This window comes from Rhinolophus sinicus, linkage group LG09 (genome assembly GCF_036562045.2).
Source record: "Rhinolophus sinicus isolate RSC01 linkage group LG09, ASM3656204v1, whole genome shotgun sequence".
Lineage (NCBI taxonomy): Eukaryota > Metazoa > Chordata > Mammalia > Chiroptera > Rhinolophidae > Rhinolophus > Rhinolophus sinicus.
In genome coordinates this window covers 13,537,041-13,557,556 of record NC_133758.1, presented here as the reverse complement: position 1 = coordinate 13,557,556, position 20,516 = coordinate 13,537,041, and the positions used below count along the sequence as shown (strand labels likewise).

General features: G+C 44.0%; 1 protein-coding gene across 1 annotated transcript in view; it reads right to left on the bottom strand.

Annotated features, from left to right (window-relative positions):
* Positions 1–16,852, bottom strand: part of ATP8B1 (ATPase phospholipid transporting 8B1) — a 114,314-nt gene extending 97,462 nt beyond the window's left edge. Inside the window, exon 1 of the mRNA XM_074339910.1 lies at positions 16,132–16,852. The gene's annotated coding sequence lies outside the window, so the exon portion shown is untranslated. The remainder of the gene's footprint in view (positions 1–16,131) is intronic.
* Between the last annotated feature and the right edge of the window lie 3,664 nt (positions 16,853–20,516).

Here is a 20,516-nt window from a genome sequence, read left to right as displayed (position 1 = left end):
CCTGTCTGTAGTTTAGAGCAGCCATTTCTCAGCCTGGGTGCTGCTGACATCTTGGGTGCTGGGGGCGGGGGAGGGCTGTCCTGTGCATTATAGGACGTTTCACAGCATCCCTGGCTTCTACCATCAAACGCTAGCAGCATAGCAGCACCTCCTGAGTTGTGACAACCTAAAATGTCCCCTGGAGGCCAAAATCGTCTCTGGTGGATTAGGTTAGAAATACTTTTGCAAAATCTTTAATAAACGTGGTACCTGTCTTCTGTCTCAAAAAATTTCATAGCCAACCCAGGATAAGAGTCCCACAAATCATTTCAATTTTCTCATGTTCTGGTTTTGTGGACAAGCACCTAAAATTGATTGAATAAAACCAGTCCTAATTCGAAGCTTGACTTTGCTCCATCTAAGAGGAAACCATTATTCTAACCCCAAAATACCCTCAAGATCTTGAAAGGTCTTTATCTTTATTGTCCGTTGACAATAACATAAACCCAAACCGGAACAGTGCGTAAATATAGGCATTGGTTGTTTTTCCCTTGTGTACAAATATTTTATACTTCAGAGTTATAGAATGGTCTGGAAGTTTTCAAGAAAAAGAAAGATCTGTAACCTGGGCTAAGGTATCACAAGAGTCTGCTTTTCCCAAGTACGAGCTAACTAAAAATTATCCCTGGTATTTATTTTGTGGTATTTGCAAAGCACAGCAATATGCACCAAAAGTTGGCGCAAAAATCTTGAAATATCGATTTTCATTTGTGACTATTTTACTAAGTATTAAGTTCCAAGAACTAGGTTATTCTCCTCTGGCATCTTACTGAAGGAATGAAAGCCATAAAGCTTACTTGATCAGGCCATGGTGGGTTCTTTTTATCAGATACAACCAACTTCATGCCTTCTCTCATAGAATATCTTTCAACAATGGCAGTTCAAGCCAGTGACTATATGTGTGAAAAAGGAATGCTTCTGACTCCACTGCTTAATACGTGATTGTAGAACAGCTGCTACAATTTAAGCCCTGTGCTGGAGACCGGGCTACATTAGTGAACCCTAAAAAGGCGCTCTTCTCACCAAGGTGCAGCCTAGTCCAGACTGACAAACACAGTTCAGGAATGGTACACTCCTGGGCCCACAACTGTCCTGCTTCTCACCTGCTTAAGGTGAGGTCACTAAGGAATCCTGAAGCACCCTTCCCCGGGGTGGCTGGACACTATGTTGCAATCCTACTCATCAAAAACCTCTAGGCCAGTGGTTCTCAACCTGGAATGGGCATCAGAGTCGCCTGAAGCTGTGTTCGGACTCAGACTGCTGGGCCCAATCCCTGAGTGTCTGATTCAGTAAGTCTCGGGGGGGGGGGGGGGGCAAGATGCTGCTGGTCCAGAGACCATACTTTGAAAACCAGTGTCTAGGCCACCACTAGTAAATGAACCAAGTTAGCTCAAGAAATAGCAGCTAGCTACCATCTCTGAGCTGGCACGATCCAAGCTGGCACAGAGAGCCACCTGAACAAGGGAGTGGCCCCCTCGCTCTGACCTAGGACGGAGGGAGGAAGGGTGGTAAGGGTGGAGGATCAGAGCATCTCCCAGGAGGAAGTAGCACCTGGTCGGCAGGTACAGGGGGGAGGGCAAAGAGCCAATGCAGAGACCCTGAGACAGAGGGAGCGTGCTCTGTCCCAACAGAACTCTAGGTAACAAGGGAAGTGACATTTGATATCAGGCAAAGTTAGCAGAAGCAACTGCACCATTAACCTCAGGAATGAAAACATTCCTTCTACTGAAAGCATTTTAATGATCAAATACGGTCGGCCCTCCATAGCCCTAGGTTTCACACCCGTGAATTCAATAACCAGTGATCAAAAATATTTTTTTTAAACCTCAGAAAGTTCCAAAAAGCAAAACTTGAATTTGCCACATGCCAAGCACTAACGCTGAATCTACCTGAATGAAGTGAATGAAGTGACACCCTGCTGTAGCCTATTTGCAAATACTACACCATTTTATACAGGGGACTTGAGCATCTACAAATGTTGGCATCCACAGGGGGTCCTGGAGCCAATCCCATGTAGATTCCGAAGGTCCACTCTATTTCACTGTCATCCTTTTTCTTTTTGCACTGAATGCTTTCCTCCTCAAACAACAGCCCACACTTTAAAAGAGTGTAGCACAATGCCAGGATTACGAAATAGCAATAACCCTGACATTTTAATATCACTAAGGATATGTGCACACGTTAAAGGTAGTGCCTGCCACAGTCCAGGAAATGAGCCAAGAAAAAAAAAAAAATCTCAGGCTCACCTTTTAAGTGGAAACTGGCTGGGACAGAGGTAGGGAAGGGATGGATCCAGTACATTAAACATAAACAAGGATGTTAGAGCTGGGAATTTTGCTGGTTATCTCCTAAACTAAGCCCCTTCATTTCAATAGTGAAATGTGGCCTTCTAAAGGTTCAGTGAAAACTAGGAATTCCAAAACAGGTTAAAGGAAGTTTTTCAAAAAATCAAGATTTGCTTGAGTACAAAGGACAGGTACTATCATCGTTGTCTAGTAAGAGGGGTTAAAATACAGCCAGATATGGAAGATAACACTGACTTTGAGTATATTGCGACAGAAAAATGATCTGTAACAACGTACGGCTTAGTCAAATTCTGAAGACTCCCAGCACTGCCAACCGGATGTTAAAAGAGAAATATTATTCAAAAGATTTGAAGTATTCAAATATAAAAATTTGAAGACAATAAACGTGATATTAATATTAAGTTCTAAGGGTACTCTGGACTGGAAATCATTGCGCAATGCCTAAGACAACACAGTAAAACAAAATTTTACTAGCAAGTAAAATGTACTTTAGTTCTTGCAACAGTCAGCAGCCTTAGTCCCGTGCCAAGTGCAATTAAAGCCATATTACACTTACTGATTTCCTTACGATACATGCAAAGGAACCTATATAAGAAGACATAACTTCATCTGAGAAAAAGTGAGCATAAAATCCCATCTAGAACACTGAAGCTGGGTAGCACAGGGTACACCATGGATTTCCTCTTGTCATTCTGGCTTGGTCCTTGCCATGAGTTGCTTTTTCAATACTGGCTTTTAGTGCCTTAGTGACTACACAGCTTTATGGATTTTCAACTAAAAAAAAAAAAGAGTCTTGTCATTTAAAAATGCTCTAAATTTCGTCAAACCTCAGTGATCAGTGAAATTATACACAAATGTTGGTATAATTTTATTTTCTAAAGATTTATAATCTCTCAAAATAGAGGGAAGAAAACCTTTAAAGTAAAAAGGCCTCATTTGAAATTTTATAAACTTTCTCAAGGGACATGTAGTATTCATTGTGTAGATGTAAACACACTTTATAAAAGTGAATATGGAATGACCAAAACAGAACCAACTGTACTTATCTGCCCTCAGAAAAGCGTATGTTTCATTGACTTCTTAACCTCTAATGCTTGAAATTATGGATACCAGGTACATTTGAAAGTTGGAATTTTATGGCCAATGAGACCACAGAAAGTCACAGATTGACAGTGGAGAGATAACCTATAAAACATCGGGGCCATGATTGGAAGCATAAGGAAATGGGAACTTGGAAAATGAACCGAAGATCTCTGAACTTAGTTGGGAAGAGTGTCTTAGCCCAGTTCCAGCCATTGATTATGCACCTAAACCCTCGGGTTTCTCATCTGTTCCACGGGGATCATATCTGTCCTAACAACCCTCAAATGAGATTTGAAATGTATGAAGTGGTCTCAAAACATCAAGCATTGTTATACTAACCAAGGTCAAAGAATGGGTGAGTGACTTGGCCAGATCCGACATTGTCTGAACCCAGGACCTGGGTGCCAATACCAGACTGCTGTTTATTACAAATTATGAATATTCCTTAAAGACCAGGAGAATTAACACAATGGCCATTTTGAGCAACTAGAAAATAAATCAATCCTTTCACTCTCATGCCCCAGTTTTTAAAAATGCATAGACAATCCAGGAGTTGTCAAATGGAACTTAAATATACAGATAGTCCTCAAACTGCAAACAGGTGTATATTCCAAAAGTTCATTTCTGGGTAGTACTACCAAATAAAATATAGGACTCACAGGTAAATCTGAAGTTTAGATAAATAATAAATAATTTAGTATAAGTATGTCCCAAATATTGCACGGGACATGCTTATGTTAAAAAAAATTATTTGTTGTTTATCTGAGATTCAGATTTCACTCTGTGCCCTGTATTTTTATTTGCTAACCTATTTATGGATCATTTGTACTGTTTTTCCAAATATCAGCTGCGAGGTCCGGGAAAAGAACGCTCATTATGGGAGTCTGGAAACCTGAGTTCAAGTTCTGGTTTTGTCCATTACTAGTTCTGAGACCTCAGCCAAGTTATAGTTCCTTTACTTGCAAAAAGAGGCCAGTAAATACATACACCACATGACTGAGTGGATAAATACTACATGTGGAAAGCACAGGATTTTGCCAGCAAAGGCAGCACCATTTTGTCATATTACCCCTATACGCACTGTTAGAGTGATTTGTTTTTTAGGTGAGGCCACACAAGCCAATTCAAATACCCTATTTTCCATGAGAAATTGCCTGACTTTAGTGAGTTCCTATTACATACAAACTGGCCACTTCCTGCATCTGATAAACATTCTCAGCTGTGTATGGTGGTCCAGTCTATTAGACAATACTAAGTCAGCTTTCCACTGTCCTCCTCCCCCAGAAGGCAGGGCGTATGCATTTGCACAAGTGCTTTTTTTTTGGGGGGGGGGTCTCAAATTTAAATGCTTTATTGCTCAACAAAGAATTAAATGTATGATTCCACAAAATCTGTCAAAATTTAAAGGTTGACCCTAAGGATAGGAAGCACTTGTTTCCTAAGTGTCCCCCGTGTCCCCGTGGAGCTCTTCAAACCCAAGTTCATACTGCCAGTTCTCAAGGTTTCACTTCCAGTTCTGAAGGTTTCGTGTCTCCAGCCAGGAGTCCTGAATCTGTCAAAGCCTGACCTCTAGCCACTCCTGGGTGTCCCAGAAACTGCAACTTAACATGACCAAAGCTAAATTCTTAATCCTCCAGCCTGGTCCTCTGTCTCTGACACCATGACCTTCGGCCGCTTATGTTAAGAAAGTTGAAAATCACTTGGCACTTAGGAGGTCCTCAAATCCAATGTCTCACCAAGACCAAGATTCCACTTCCAAGTCTAAAATGCAGCTCCTACCCTCCATTTCTTACTCCCACTCATGTCATCCTGGCCAAGCCCCCAGCATCGCTTGCAGCAGCCTCCTGACTGGTCTCCCCAGCATCCCATTCTCCACATCATAGCCTGACTTATCAACTGCAACCAGAAATCAAACCTGGTCACTCCACTGCTTAAAAACACATTAATGCCCTCCTATCAGCTTGGTCTCTGCCTACACCTCATTCCGTACTTCTTGGAGCCACCATCATTCCCTTCTCAGTTTCCGAGACACAGCACTAAGCTCTCAGCACAGAGCCTCTGCAGATGCTGTTCCCATTGGCTCCAAGGGCAGGCCTGATGGGTCACCTCTTATCCGGTCCTTCAGGTCACAAGTTAAGTATAACTGCCTCCAAGAGACCCTCTTGAGCTCATTTTTATTGTGGTAAAATATGCACAACATAAAATTGACCATTTTAGCCAATTTTAAGTGGACAGCTCAGTGGTATTAAGAACATTCACGTTGTTGTACAACCATCACCACCATCCATTTCCAGAAGTTTTTCATCATCCCAATCTGAAACTCTGTACTCATTAAGCAATAACTCCCCATTCCCCCTCCCCTTGGCCCTGGTAACCCCTGTCCTACTTCGTCTCTATGATTTTGTCTATTTATTCTAAGTACTCATATAAGCGGAATCGTACAACATTTGTCCTTTTGTATCTCGCTTTCATCAGGAAGCATAAGGTCCTTGAGGTTCATCCGCGTTGTAGCATGTGTCAGTCTTCCTTTTTAAGACTGAATAACACTCCATGTAGGAATACACCACATTTTGTTTATCCAGTCTTCCCTCAAAGGCCATGTGGGTTCCTCTAGGGCCATTTTAAAGTAAGCTCTCGTTATTCTCTTAGTAACGTCTTATTATCCTTTAAGTGCTTATCATAGATTGTAATTCTAATGTCAGCTTGTTTCACATCTCTTTTGTCCAATATTCTGTTTAATATCTACTCCTGCCACCCCAGCCCCACCCAGCAACCCTGTATACTCCACATGAGGGGGAGGACCATGTCTGTTTTATTCATTCCTGTATTAATCACCAGTACCTGGCACAGGGCCTGCAGTGTAATACTGTAATTTATTAAATAACTGTTTCATAATTTCATAAATAATTGTTGAATCCCTGAATGAAAGAAAATCATTCGGCCACCAGAAAGCCACCCGTCTTTAGATTCACTGGCAATTTCCATGGACTTTGTACTCAACTGTGAAAAAGAAAACAAATTATGCGCGCGCGTGTACACACACACATTTCGCTTTCTGGGCACAACCAATTCCCTTTATAATGTGCCAGTCTATTTGTGACTAGCACACCTTTCCATTTCCTGTGTTCTTTTAAAAAATGCATCATGTGTTGGGTGAAAAAGGTGAAGGGATTAAGAAGTACAAATTGGTAGTAACAAAATAGTGACAGGGCTATAAAGTACAGTACAGGGAATATAGACAATAATATTGTAATAACTATGTATACTGGGTATTGAACTGATCAGAGGGAATCATTCTGTAAATTGTAGAGATGTCTAGCCACTATGCCGTACACCTGAAACTAATATAAAATATTGAATGTCAACTGTAATTGAAAAAAAAAGAACACAACATGTGCAAAAATAACGTCAGTATTCGGCAATATAGAGAAATTAAGTAGGTATTGATAAATGCTATCACATGGTTGGTAGAGTGCAGTGCTCTGAACAACAGTGTTGCCGGTTCAATCCCCACATGGGCCACTGTGAGCTGCGCCCTCCACAACTAGATTGAAACAACTACTTGAGCTGGAACTGATGGGGCCTGGAAAAACACACTTAAAATAAATAAAATTTAAAAAATAAAAATAAATGCTACCACATGGATGAACCTGAAAAACATTATGCTAAGTAAGTCAATCACAGAAGACCACACATTGTATGATTCCACTTATATAAACTGTCTAGAATAGGCAAATCCAGAGTCAGAACGTAGATTAGAGGTTTCCAGGAGCTGAGGACAGAAGAGAATACGAGCAACAACTAAAGGCTACAGGATATCTTTTTTGGGGTGCTGAAAAGTTTCGCAAATAGACTGTGGTGATGGCTGTACAACTCTAAATATACTAAAAGCCATGGAATTGTACACTTTAAAGGGATGAATTATATGGTATATGAATTACATCTCAATACAGCTGTTTGTAAAAGACAGCATATGTGTATTGAGATGGGGGTGGCCGGCCTGTGTATTGGAGGGTTGGGAAGAGCTTGCCTTCCCAATTAGATACTGCACCGCACAGGGGAGGAAGGGAGCAGAGCCTTGCCAGCACCTTTGGCAGCAGACCTGGAGGGACAGTGTTTTCTCTTGCAGGGGAGGCCTCCTTGCCCCAAGTACCCTGTGAGTTACAGACCATCTTCCTTCCAATACCTGTAAAGGCTTCTGCTTCATGCAGATCCCCTCCTCTTTCTAACACCACCCGTCTCCTCCACCAAAGGAGGAAGACATGATCTGCTGATAAACACAGTCAAAGTTCTCTGAACCAAAACTTATACAAATACACATATTTCTGAAGGGCCTCTTTATAACCTCTTACGAGTGATCTGAACACAGCCCCACTGAATTTACAGCATTTGGAAACTCAGATTTTTGTCAGCCACCCAGGCTCTGCCAAGAAAGTTATCTTTGGCTTTTCTTTCTCTCACACCTCATATCCAAGCTGTCCGGAAATCCTGTTGGCTCTACCTTTAAGATATATCCACAACCTTCTCTCTCTCTCTCAGACATCTCACCTGGGTCCAGGCCTCCTAACTGGTCTCCACACAGCAATCAGAAGAATCCTTTGAAAACTCAAGTCAGATCACAGATCTCGCATCTCCAATGCTCAACGTCCTGCACCGACATCATCCCCTGGCCATTTTGCACAAAGTCAAAGAGCCAAAGTCCTTCCCAGCCTCAGGAAGCCCCGCACAAGGAGGCTGCCCTACCTCTCTGCTCTCGTCTTCTCCTGCCGCCCCAGCCCAGGTATGATGAACCCTACTACCTGTTCATCAGACTTCAGAGGAGCCAGGCATGCCCACGTTAGGGCCTCTGCACCAAGACGTCTGTCCTCTGCCTGGACACTCTTCCCTCATCAGTCTTTTCTTCAGTGTCATCTCCTCCACTCTACAACTGCATCCTGATGCCTGGGCCCCCAATCCCTTTACCCTGCTCAGATTTCTCTTTTTATACCATGTAGCACTTATCTTCAAACATACCATAGAATCTGTTTATTATCTTCATTCTCTACCGTCTCTCTTCCCTCCTAGAATGTGAGCTCCTTGAGGGCAGGCTCTTTACCTCCTTGATTCACTGACAGGTGTCAAGTGCCTGGCACACAGGATATGCTTCATAAGCATCTGTTGACTGTCAGACGGGCTAAGTGAGGCCTCTGTTTGTTTCAGACATTGTAAAGCTAAAGAGGGGGGTATACTCTGTGGAATGACAGGAGACAGGAAGTTTTCGAGGAGTTTACTTCTTTGACCATTCAAGCTAGAACTCAGGAAATGAGACCAATAGTTAACTAAGAGTTCAGGGCCCGAGCAAACTTTCTTCGGTTTGAAAAACACTGTTGGTCCAAGCAATCGCAAAGACACGTTGGATGTGACTTATGTCACCACTCACACAGTCTGAGGTTCTCAAACTGGCTCTAAGAATTTTCACCATGTTTCTCTATGTAAGAGGGAAAGCCTAAGACTGATTAAACAAAAAAATTCTAAATGGTCTCAATCAAGTTGAGCTAGAGGAAGTATCAAACCTCTGAGAGATTAGCCATGGTACAGTCCCCTTTTTCTGGCTGTGACTAGCATTGTGTAGGAAGGTGGAATGATACCCAAGGATGGTGACATTTGGGGCTGGTTTGGAGATTTTTTTTTTTCTTACTTAAAAACAAAACAAACAAACAAAAAACCCTGCTAAAAGTAAACATGCAAATCTTTATTTGGGCTAATTTTCAGGGCACAGTATGAACAGCCACTCATATGGGACTATATTGTTGTCTAGAAAATATAGATTAAGATGTCTGTAACATAGACTGACATCAATATAGAAAGTCTTCTGGTTTTTATCCTGCTCCACATACAAACCCACTATTATGACACAGATGCAACATTGGAGTGTTCTGCCACTTTATAGTCTGTAACTTGCCTTAAAGCTCATGTTGAAAACCTTGGTTTCTACCCTAAGGTAAAAAACAATCTGACTTTTAAGTATTCAATTTTTTAAACATTTGAAAATCAGTTTTTCTCACATTTAACCCTTTCTCCATCAAAAACAAAAAAAGTATTTATTCTTATCCAAGTCAATTCTGGAGGAAAGTTAAGGATTTTTTTCTCCACTACAGAAGGTCCTTTCCAGAAGGCAGCTTTGGTCTGCAGAGGTCTCCAGGTCGTGGAGCCAGGTCTCCTGGGTTTTTATGCCGGCCATGGCACAGAGCAGCGTCAGTCACACCACAGGCTGGTTGGGTGATGGAATGCCAAAGGACTACCAGCTTTGTAAGAGCAGCTGCAGGTGAAAAGGAGAAGTGTGTGGCTGCTCTTCACGTGTCTTCACCACAACCATCCTCCCGACAGTGCCCCGAGTTCTTACCTCCAAATTGTTTTGGAGGAAAGTGTGGTTATTAAATACTACATGTCTCTGCCCATCTTAACCACTTTCTATGAAACAGAAATCTCACAAAACTGAATAAGATCTCAAAAACCACAGTGAACAGGTGCTCGTATGCCCATGTTCATAGTAGCACAATTCACAATAGCCAAAGGTGGACACAACCCAAGTGCGCATCGACAGATAAATGGGTAAAGAAAATGTAGTTTATACCTACCCATGGAATATTATTCAGCCTTGCAAAGGAAGTGGAAGGAAATTCTGACACAGGCTATGACATGGATGAATCTGGAGGACATTATGCTGAATAAAATAAGCCAGTCACAAAAGGACAAATATTGTATGATTCCACTTATGTAAGGTACCTTAGAATAGCCAAATTCATAGAGACAAATAGAACAGAGGTTCTCAGAGGGGAAGGAGAAATAGGGAGTGTTGAATGGGTACAGAGTTTCCGTTTGGAATGATTAAAAAGTTCTGGAGATGGATAGTGGTGATAGTTGTACGATATTGTGAATGTGCTTAATGTCACTGAAGTCACACTTTAAAATAGCTAAAATGGTAAATTTCCTAAACATTTTATCACAATTAAGAAACCCCCATGAAATAAACTTCCGCACTAAGGTGAGATCATGGAGACCCTCCTCTCCTCCCAAAGTTGTTCTGGTGCCAAAACCAAGAGTATACTTTCACTTAATTCTCACAATCTCTGTAGACTGATAAACCCCACACTTAGTTTCACTGTTTTATCAAAAATTCTGGAGACTTAGAGGCCCACAAAAATTCTTAGTGCCTGGTTCTGAGGCTCTCACATTTATTTCCCATATGGTGGTTGGGCCAATATTTTCCAGCATGAAATGTACAAAACCTGACCCATTCATCTCCCCACATGAGTGAATATTTAAATCATTCAAGTCAAATGGTTATCTATTTTCTTATAAAGAATATGAAATGTTTTTTTCTGGGTCCACAGATCACATATAGGTTTCAGAGAATGGTCTCAGTAGTTCACTGTGTCCCAAGAAGACAGAGTAAGGATTTGGGTACAAGTCTTCTCACACTTTATAAAATCAGTAACACATCCAACCATGGACGCTTTCCCAAACAGCAAGGATGGACAGCTAGAGGCTGTGTGTAAGGAGAGTGGATAGTGCTTGGTGCCTGAGGCGTTCCAATGAGGATATTTCAGCTCAACTCAATTTGAGTAAAGGTTAAAAAACTGATTTCAAACACTGCCTGCACAAAAGCAAACAAACCTCAACCCTGGTGGAACAAAAGCCACTCAGTAAAGAAACAAAGCCATAAACGACAGCCCTGTAAATACAGACCAAAGCTACCAGCCAAAGGTCAGGCTACACATGTACTCCATGCAGAAGTGCCAGGTTTCTCAGTCATGCTGTGGGGTGGTGGTTGTCACCACGGAAGGACTGCTCCAGAACAAGAGTGACTTCCATCTCCCCAGGAGTCAGTGGGCTTCCCACCCTGACCCTCCACAGCGTCCAGGCTCAGCGCTCCCTTATTAAATGCAAAGTCACTCGACTTGGAGACAGACTGATAATGAAACACACAGCTTCAGGGCTGGAAGTGGCCTGGGCCATCCTCCAGGGTCTAACGCAACAAACTCTCCTCGCAGAGAGGGACAATGTCCAGGGCAGGGAGAGAGAGAGAACACTTGATCTACTTTCTTACCCAAGAAGAAGAAAAACAAAACAAAAACCCACAACTCAGGCCCTCTGAAAACCTCAGAAGCCTCCATGAAGCAGGGAGGTAATCCCCAGCAAAGCACCTGGGAAGAAGATGCTCAAGCCATTTTAGAAATCAATGACTCTCGACTTGGAAAAAAGGCCTGGAAATACACACTATTCCCCAATAAAGTCCTGCTTCCCTCCCCCAATAAAATCTTTAAAAAAAAAAATTAAAAAATCAATGACTGAATGAATGAATGGGATTGTACCAAGGGTCTGTCATTAGCGACACTTACCAGGTGCCACCGCTAAGAAACCACATGGAGAGCACAGATTCTTTAAAGAAGGCTCAAGGTTCAGAAACATCTGAATTTTGAACAGGAAAGAGTAATTTAAAAAAACAAAACAAAACCAAAAAAATAAATCGGGAGTATGGAGGCTGAGGGCGAGGGCAGACAGACAGGAAGTGGGGGTGAAAGGAGACATAGCAGCACTCAGTGTGTCTCAAGGGCTTCCACTGTGCAGCAGGAGAGCACCCAGGTGAGTGCAGCCAGGGACCCACATGGCTGTGACTGAGTGGGCATGTCCCTAGGTCACTAGCACCCCAGTTCTTTGTGCCACCCCAGACGCCCATGCTCCAGAATTCAAACCCTGGGTCTAGAGGTTCAGAACCTCACCCCTACCTAGGGGACTTTCTTGCCAGTGCCTGATGCAAATAGGCACCTATGTTTGCTAAATAAATGCTAACATACAAGAGATCCCTGCTTCCTACACAGTCTAGGACACAGGCAATGAATTGCGAGAGGAGTGACAAATATTTACTGAGCGATATCAACAACAACACAACAGTAATGACTACTGTTTGTGGAACTCTGTGCTAAGCCCTTTTAGCTAAATTCTTTCATTTGGAACTCAACAAACAACCCTATGAGGCACTGCTGGTGTTATTCCATTTTACAGTAAGAAAACTGAAGCTATAGGGATTCAGTAACTTCCTCTAGGTTTTACAGCTAGGAAGTGGTGAGGCCTGGATTCCAAGGTAGGCCAAAGCAACCCAAAGAGTACGACTAACCTCTTCTTACTGCCACCTCTGGGCTCAGTCTGCGCAGGGACCAGTTAGCAAACATACTAGTTCCCATTGGGCATGGTTTTCGCAACGATTTATTTTAAAAGGCAATGCATTTAGAAATGTTAGAAACAGTATTTATGTGTTCCAAAATGACCAGATAATAAAAATTTGTTTTCTGAGAATAACAGTGAGAAACAAGACTGTTGTGTTTCTGTGTGTGTGTGTGTGTGTGTGTGTGTGTATGCGATCTCGACTCTTCCTCCATAATGCCAGGTCTTCAGTGACATAGAACTTCAAAAGATCTTAGACTGGGCATTATTTTTATCTGGGCACAGGGATGGCTATTCAGGAGTAACTTGGTTAACAGAAGAAAGAAGAATAAGCCATCTTTTTGTGTGTTATTAAAATTCTTCTTGCAGCAAATTAATTTTTCTTACCTTAATAAGGTAACAAAACACCTACAGACATGAATACAATTAATTTAATTGAATGATGCCAACAACCAGACCTGAAAACTCACAAGATACCTAAAGACATCACAAAGAAAAACTTCCTAAGAAATTAATCTAGATGCAAATATAGAAGCAAATTCTAAAATTAAGTCCTAAGAAACTTCAACATCACTTTTCTTTAGAGATATGGGTCATGAATGGACCCCATAAAACTCATTCTGGTACCTAAAAAGCAAATTCATCTGCATGCATAAGAGCATAGGCTCAGGCCGCGGGGTGGCTCAGTTGGTTAAAGCGCAAGTTCTGAACAACAGGGTTGCTAGTTTGATTCCCACATGGGCCAGTGAGCCCTCCACAACTAGATTGAAGGACAACGACTTGGAGCTGATGGGCCCTGGAGAAACACACTGTTCCCCAATAAAATAAAATAAAGTCTTTAATCCTTAAAAAAAAAAAAAAAAAAAAAAAAAAAAAGAGCATAGGCTTCTTTTACAATGATTGAAACTAAAGAGCAAAGGTAACTAGTAGATTAAAATCTCTCTGGAATGGGTTATAAGGGTCACCAGGATTCCATGAGTGCTGTTTATGATAAACAAAATGGAATTGAGATTAGTAAGGTAATACACTATTTAAAATATACCAACTACCTAGGCATCATACTAATTTTAAAAATGTCAGTTTAATAAAGAAAACATATGGATCAGGCACCTGTTCTCTCATTTAATTCTCTCAACCCAAGCAAGCTAATAATTATATTTTTTCCCCAGCAAATGAGTAAACTGAGGTTCAGAAATTTTAGGAATTCATTTGAGGTTATACAATTTAAAAAGTAAATGAATATAATAAAAATAAATTGTAAAAATGAAATACAATTTAAGTAAAAGAAATGAAATCTGTGGGAATCTAAATCCATGTTCTCCACTGCTCCTTGCTTTCAAAGGAAGACAGAGAAGGAAGGAAAAAAGGAAGGAAGGAAGGAAGGAAGGAAGGAAGGAAGGAAGGAAGGAAAGAAGGAAGGAAGAAGGGAATACAGACAGACAGGGAAAGAAACATTTTACAGTCAGATCTGGTCAGTGTCATTAGTGCTAAGATCACAGAAGCTGAAATCCAGATGAAACACGGAACTAGTCCTGAACTTGACTTACACCTGCAGCTTCTTTTGGTTAAGCCATTTGCTTTACCAATTCATTATTTTTAAAGCGTCAGTTATAAAAACTAAAAACAAAACACCTCCCAGTTCTATCATTAACAAGTAGTAAGTAAACACTTGCATGCATTTTCCTTAAAATAAAAACCAGAAGGAAAGCTTGAAGTAGCCAGAGCTGCTCTCACACAGATGGTATTTGTGTTCATTAGCATTAAGCCATATGGGTCTTGTTTGGTCCTCAATAACAGACATGAAAAATCACTAAAAGTTACCAGAGTACCAGCCACTAGAAAATGGCAAGTGAAAAAAGCTGTTAAGGTTTCTTACCTATTATAAAATTAGGAGGCCTTCACTACATAATGAAAACCATTAAGAGAATTCAGAGGGGTAATTGCAGGCAGACTGACTTCTCCCCAGACAGTAATCAGCTAATAACTATTAATCATCTTTTGCACAGTACATGCATTTATAATAGTTTTTCTTTTGTTTTTGTTTGTTTGTTTTAAGGCTTGCAACAATAGGCCCAGAATTAATCAATGGCGTTTTAGGTCTAACACAAAAGTACTCCTGAGACGATGAAAATCAGAACTTCTATTTTCCGTTTTGTGTTGTTTCCTCTTTTTATATGCACTTGTATTTACTAGCACTGCACACTTTTTATCACACATCATTTTTCAGTTTCTGTTCCTAGAAGCAGTTAACCTCGGTCCCTAACCTACTGTTTGGCGGGTAAAGTTCAAGCACTTCGCCTACGTTGTCTCCTTTAATTCTCAAGGAGTGGAGAAAGACATTTGAAGGCAATGCAACGTGGAAGATGGGACGGAATCTCTTCTCAAGCCAACAGGGCGGACGGGTTTCCGGGAGGGGAACTCCGCGGCGTCCGGAGCTACCCAAGCAGGACTTGGAGCCCGCCAGAGGCTGCTCCGGCAGGCCGAAAGGGTCGGGTGAGGTTGAGGGGGAGTCACTGGGCGGAAATGTGGCCCGAGTCCCCCTTACTTGCGCATGTCAACCCCGCTTTCCTGTTCTGCATCCTCGTCCTACCTCTACAGCTGTCACGAATCTATGTTCCGAGGCTCCCCCCGTGGGGACCAGGCGCGCACACCTCCTGGGAGAAGCTGCGCGGACAGTTCTAGCTTTTCTTTCACTTGGGGAGGGATGGGGACGTGAGAGGTTAAAACACTTGCCATTCTCTGCAACACCACCCACGCCCTCCAAGTCGCGATTCCGCACGCATAAACCGAGGTGACAGCCCTGGTCATCAAACCGGGAAGGGACGGAGTTGGGCTGTAGCAGTCAGTACGATGGGAGCTGGCAGATACGACCCTACAATCACCAAAGTAACCCTTTTCCCCACCACCTCCCAACCTGCGTAAAAGCGCACAGATGTCCAGTGGTGCCTGGTCCCGGTGGAGGCGGTCTCACCCTCCATCCTTACCCGCAGGTGCGGTCAGGTACACTTGGCCCTAAGGTCTTTTTCGGACGCGTTGGCATGGGCTCCCAAAGGGGGTTCCGGCAGAGCCTGGCCACGGGAGACTTCCAGAGGGGCAGCAGACACTTTATGGGAGGCCAACGGCCCTTCCCGAGGACCCGCAAGCCCCGCCAGGCTTGACCCTCGGAGCTTAACCCTGGTCAGGTGTGTAAGCAAACGAGCGAAGAACCCAAACACCTCCCTCGAGTTCCGTCTCCTCCCGGCAGGTGGTAAAACCCCATGGACCGCTCCACAGTGCTGCCTGCCGGGTCAGCTGTGCTTCCCCATCCCCGAGGCCGCGAAGGCTCCAGGCACCCCCACCCAAATCCCACCCGTGCGGACTCAGGAGCCCGAGGGCGCGGACAGCTGCTGCCACCGCATCCCAGATCCCCAGAGTTCGCTAACCCAGGGGCAGTCAGAGGACCCTCCGGGCCGATGAGGAGGGGAAGGTCGGGGGACACTGGCGCCGCGCCCCTGCTTACCTGGCGCTCTCTGGGCCCCGGCTGGGGCATCCGCCGGGTGCGCGCCTCTCCGCGCGCTCGCTGCGCACCTGGCCGCCGCCGCCGCCGCCCGCCAGCCAGCCCGCCCGGCCCCAGCTCTGGCCGCGGCGCTAGCGCTTCATGGCTCACGGGGGCTGGCCCCGGGCTCCGGGAAGCTAGTCCAGTTGGCGGCGGCTCCTCGGGTTCTCACAACTCGCCAATGGCTCCTCGCCTTTCCCCGCCCCGCGTCCGCGCGCCCTTCCTCTGCGTCCGCCCTTTTCCCTCCGCTCCTCGGGACCGGCCAAACTGGTTTCTCCGCTCCGGGATCGTGCCTCCAGTTTCCCTTCGGCAGCCGCGGCGCGCAGCAGGGGCTAGGGGCGGGCCCAGCCGTCCGCTCTCCTTTTGTCCCTCCTGGGGGCGGAGAGGGGCTGGACCGCGAGTCACTGGGCGGACAACGCGGCCCAGATCCAGCCTCGTACCCTCTGTGCGCTCCGGCGGCTGCTGGGCCCCCGGCCGTGGCCTCCGCCTCGTCCGTTCCGCGACCTGGCAGCTGTGGCCGCTTTCAGCTCCCCGGGTGCTCCCGCCTCCCAGGGGGCCGCGCTCGCCACCCCGCCCCACCAGACTCGCGTCACTTTCCCGCAGCCCTCGGCCGTCCTGGCCACCACCCGGGGTCGGTGACCGCGCCAGCCCGGAAAGCTGGCGGGCCACGGCTCGCCCGGGACCTGAGCTCCCTCGGTAAGGGGAGCTGTACCCTCTCGATGCCAAGTCACGTTCCCGGATAGGTCACCAAATGCGCGTCGCGGTTCGACGCGCGGAGGGTGGGGAAAGAGACACTGCCAAAAGACTTCGAGAAACTTATCCTGTAATTGCAGCAGCAGGCTTTCTGCTGAGACCGAACTCCCTCACCTTTACAGGTCAATAGGAGTCAGGGTATGGCATGTGAATGGCACGATGTGGTTGGAAAATTTGGACTCGCATGCAAGGTTGATAGCTGGTGTCTGGGCCTGTGAAACGGATGTCCCTGGCAGGATGTATAGTACAGTACAGTCCTTACACCAGAAGAATTTTACTGCTCACTAGCTATGGACAAGCCGCTGGGAATATGAATGAAGGAAAGTCGAAGACGAATCACAGTTTGCTTAAAATGTAGTAGAGGAGATAGGACTTCACCTACCTGCACATCAGAGCGGCGCAGGTCATTGCATTGAGAGCTCAGAGTTGCAAACGGGGCTTACGGGAGACTTCAGCGAGGAGGCCATGCTTGAGGTGAGATTCAAAGACTCACACGTTTAGGAATCAGAGTTGCATGAAGAAGATATTCAAAAAGTGGTTTACTGGGGCAGCCGGGTGGCTAAATTTGTTAGAGCGGGAGCTCTGAACGACAGGCTTGGCAGGTCCATTCCCACATGGGCCAGTGAGCTGCTCCCTCTACAATTAGATTGAAGGACGATGACTTGGAGCTGATGGGCCCTGGAGAGACACACTGTTCCCCAGTATTCCCCAATAAAAATATAAAAAAATTATTTAGTCTTTAAAAAATAAAAAAGTGGTCCACTGATTTGACCTTCAGGTATATGAACGATTCAACTGATACAGTTAAACCCTAGACTGCCCTGGGTTTCTTTTTCATTAGTCACACTTGATCTTTGACTAGGTAGTGATGGTCAGTCATTTAATCTCTCAGGGCCTCAGTTTCCTCATCTGTAAAATGAGACTGCACCAGATGATCTCAAGTGGTTCCTTTCAGTGCTTATTTTCTGAACCCAACAACAGAGCAAAGTACAAAGGCCTGAAAACACAGTCTGTTTAGTGTCAATGGGGTAGACCAGTTGCCTGGCACTGCAATGGTACTACATAAGGTTAGTGAGGGAATTGGGGCCCGGAAGTCCTGAATGCTGAGGACTTTGGGCTTGTTCTTGGCAGCGCCGGTCAACCATTGGGAGTTTATGACCACAGCAGTGACCTGCTCAAGGTTGTGTTTTAGGCAAAGTAGTGGGGATAGTTTGGAATGGGGTAAGACTGAACATGGAGGTACCATATGGCAGGCTACTACAGCAACATAAGGTGGGCCTGAAAGAGTTGCCAATGGAAGTGCAAAGGCAGAGGCGTGTCCAGGAACATCCCGAGGAGAAATGGCTGAGACTCAGAGTGGCCAGAGCCTGCAAGCGGCCGGCAGATGGAAGCATAGGAGATGAACAAATTCTCCAGGCTGGGTGATGGCATTCGTAGGAACAGCGGAGTCAGAAGGAGGGAGGATCCTGAGGAGGGCTCTGCCCTGCCAGGAGAAATGCCAGTAAACCTAGGAATCAAGAGGCGACCCTTGACTAAAGGAAGGACCTCTTCCTTCTTCCAGATCTATCAGCAAGTGCTCAATCTGTCTAGGAAAACACTGCCTGAAAGAGAGACTATGCTAGGATACATCCAAACCACACCACACCCACACCCCGATTTGATAAATACCATTTCTTCAGCTGCATTTAACACCTGTGAATAGACTCTGAAGACTTCAAGTTAGGTTGCTGCTCTCACAGACCACATAGAGGGGGGAAGTGTGGGCAACGGGACACGATGGGTATTGTTTCAAAGATCCATTTATTTAAGAAATATTTGTCGAGTACCTACTATGTGCTAGGCACTGTTCTGGTTACTTAGATAAATCAGTGAACCAATCAGGCAAATTGTTCTATGCTTTGGAAAAAATAGAACAGGACTGGTTGGCAGGAGGCCACTAAAGGAGCCGTCTAGGGCGCTGTAAGAGTTCCATACCTTGATCTGGGTGGTGGTTAGATGAGTGTATGCAGAGATAAGAGTCCATTGACCTGTACACTTAAGATGTGTCCATTTAAAAAATCATAAAAATAGAGCAGGGTAAAGAGATTAGGAGTGGGAGAGTGAGTTGCAATTTTAAATAATGTGGTCAGGGTAGGCTTCATAAAGAACTGCATTTGAAAAAGACTTGCAAGGTGAGGGGGTTTCTTTCTCAGTGAAAGAAATTCTTTGAAGGCCCATCTTGCCTGGAACTCACCAGAAAAGGGCATGCTCAAGCCTTGTCCTGGTGAGTTTCCCTCACCTAAGCCTTCCGAGCCTTCCTGGTCATTGGGAAGGAACTCTTCAGAACATGTCAGCTGCTGTGCTGTTGCTGATAACGGAAGTGGCTCACCTGGAAATCCTGACCCTTGTTCTCTCTAAAAGAACTGTGCCAGATTTCAGGGTGCCTTGTCAGGTCAATCATTGAAAGCGTCTCACGCACGCAACAAAGAAACAGTCATTTCTAAAAGGGTGACAATGCTTTTCAGCTTTTGTAGTTCGTAATTTCCTCCAACTGTGTGTGTGTGTGTGTGTGTTTCTTTTCTTGGCAACACTCCCGTGTATTTCCATGATGTGGGTTGAAAAGTTGGGGAGGTTGCCAAGAGAACTAGCTCACTTTTACTGAAAATGAATTTCCTAGAATATTTTTCTACGAGATAAGAGCTAAGGGATAAAAGATATGTTTAAAGGGAGGTGATACTGCCTGTATTCAGTTCTTTGCTAAACTCAGTGGTCATTTAAGCTAAAGCATTTAATGCCAATGGAAAGGTAGTCGTGGCCCACTAGGTGTTACTGTAACCCATGCTTGGCAGTCAAGATTAACTCAGTTGGAAGATGAATTCTTCACAGCCATTGTCTAGACCAGCTCCAGAATTTTAAACATGATACGAAGGTACCTTTTATACGAATCTGACTTTTTAATAAGTAAAATTAGCAGCTTCGACTAGTCTGCCTACTTTCTTTTAAGTGATATTTAAAATAGATACAGATGATATATTCTATCTCTGCCAAATAATTTTCCAAATTCCTTACATGCTTTTCATTTCCTTTACTATTTAATGACTTCTTTTTTCTGACCAACATTTTAAATTAAAAAATTGGATTGATTGCAAGAGTAACAGTAAATGTCAGGTAATTGTGTCTGTTATTTTGGCTTAATATTTCTGAGAGGTTAGGAGAAGTATTGTTTGTGGGCACATTACTAAAATTCACTTCTCTTTCTTTCATAATCATGATATGTAAATGTATAGGATTAATCTACGTTTTTCTTTTCTACAGGATACATTAATAACCTACTATCTATCTACATAGAATGAAATGAACATTACATTGAACTTATGTTGATAATATAACACGAGTTGAACTTAATTTACATAATTAATTTAATGAATAAATGTCCCAAATATCCTGTGATCATTGTTAGTATGTGTAGCCATGTTTTCATGCAGCTGTAAGAAGTGCGTATGTATTACCTTATGCTCTATTTTCACAATTGACCATTGTGTTATGAAAACATGTCTACCTTTCTAACTTTATCCCTCATCCCCCATGACTGGCATGCTAAGCTCCCCCCATCCCAA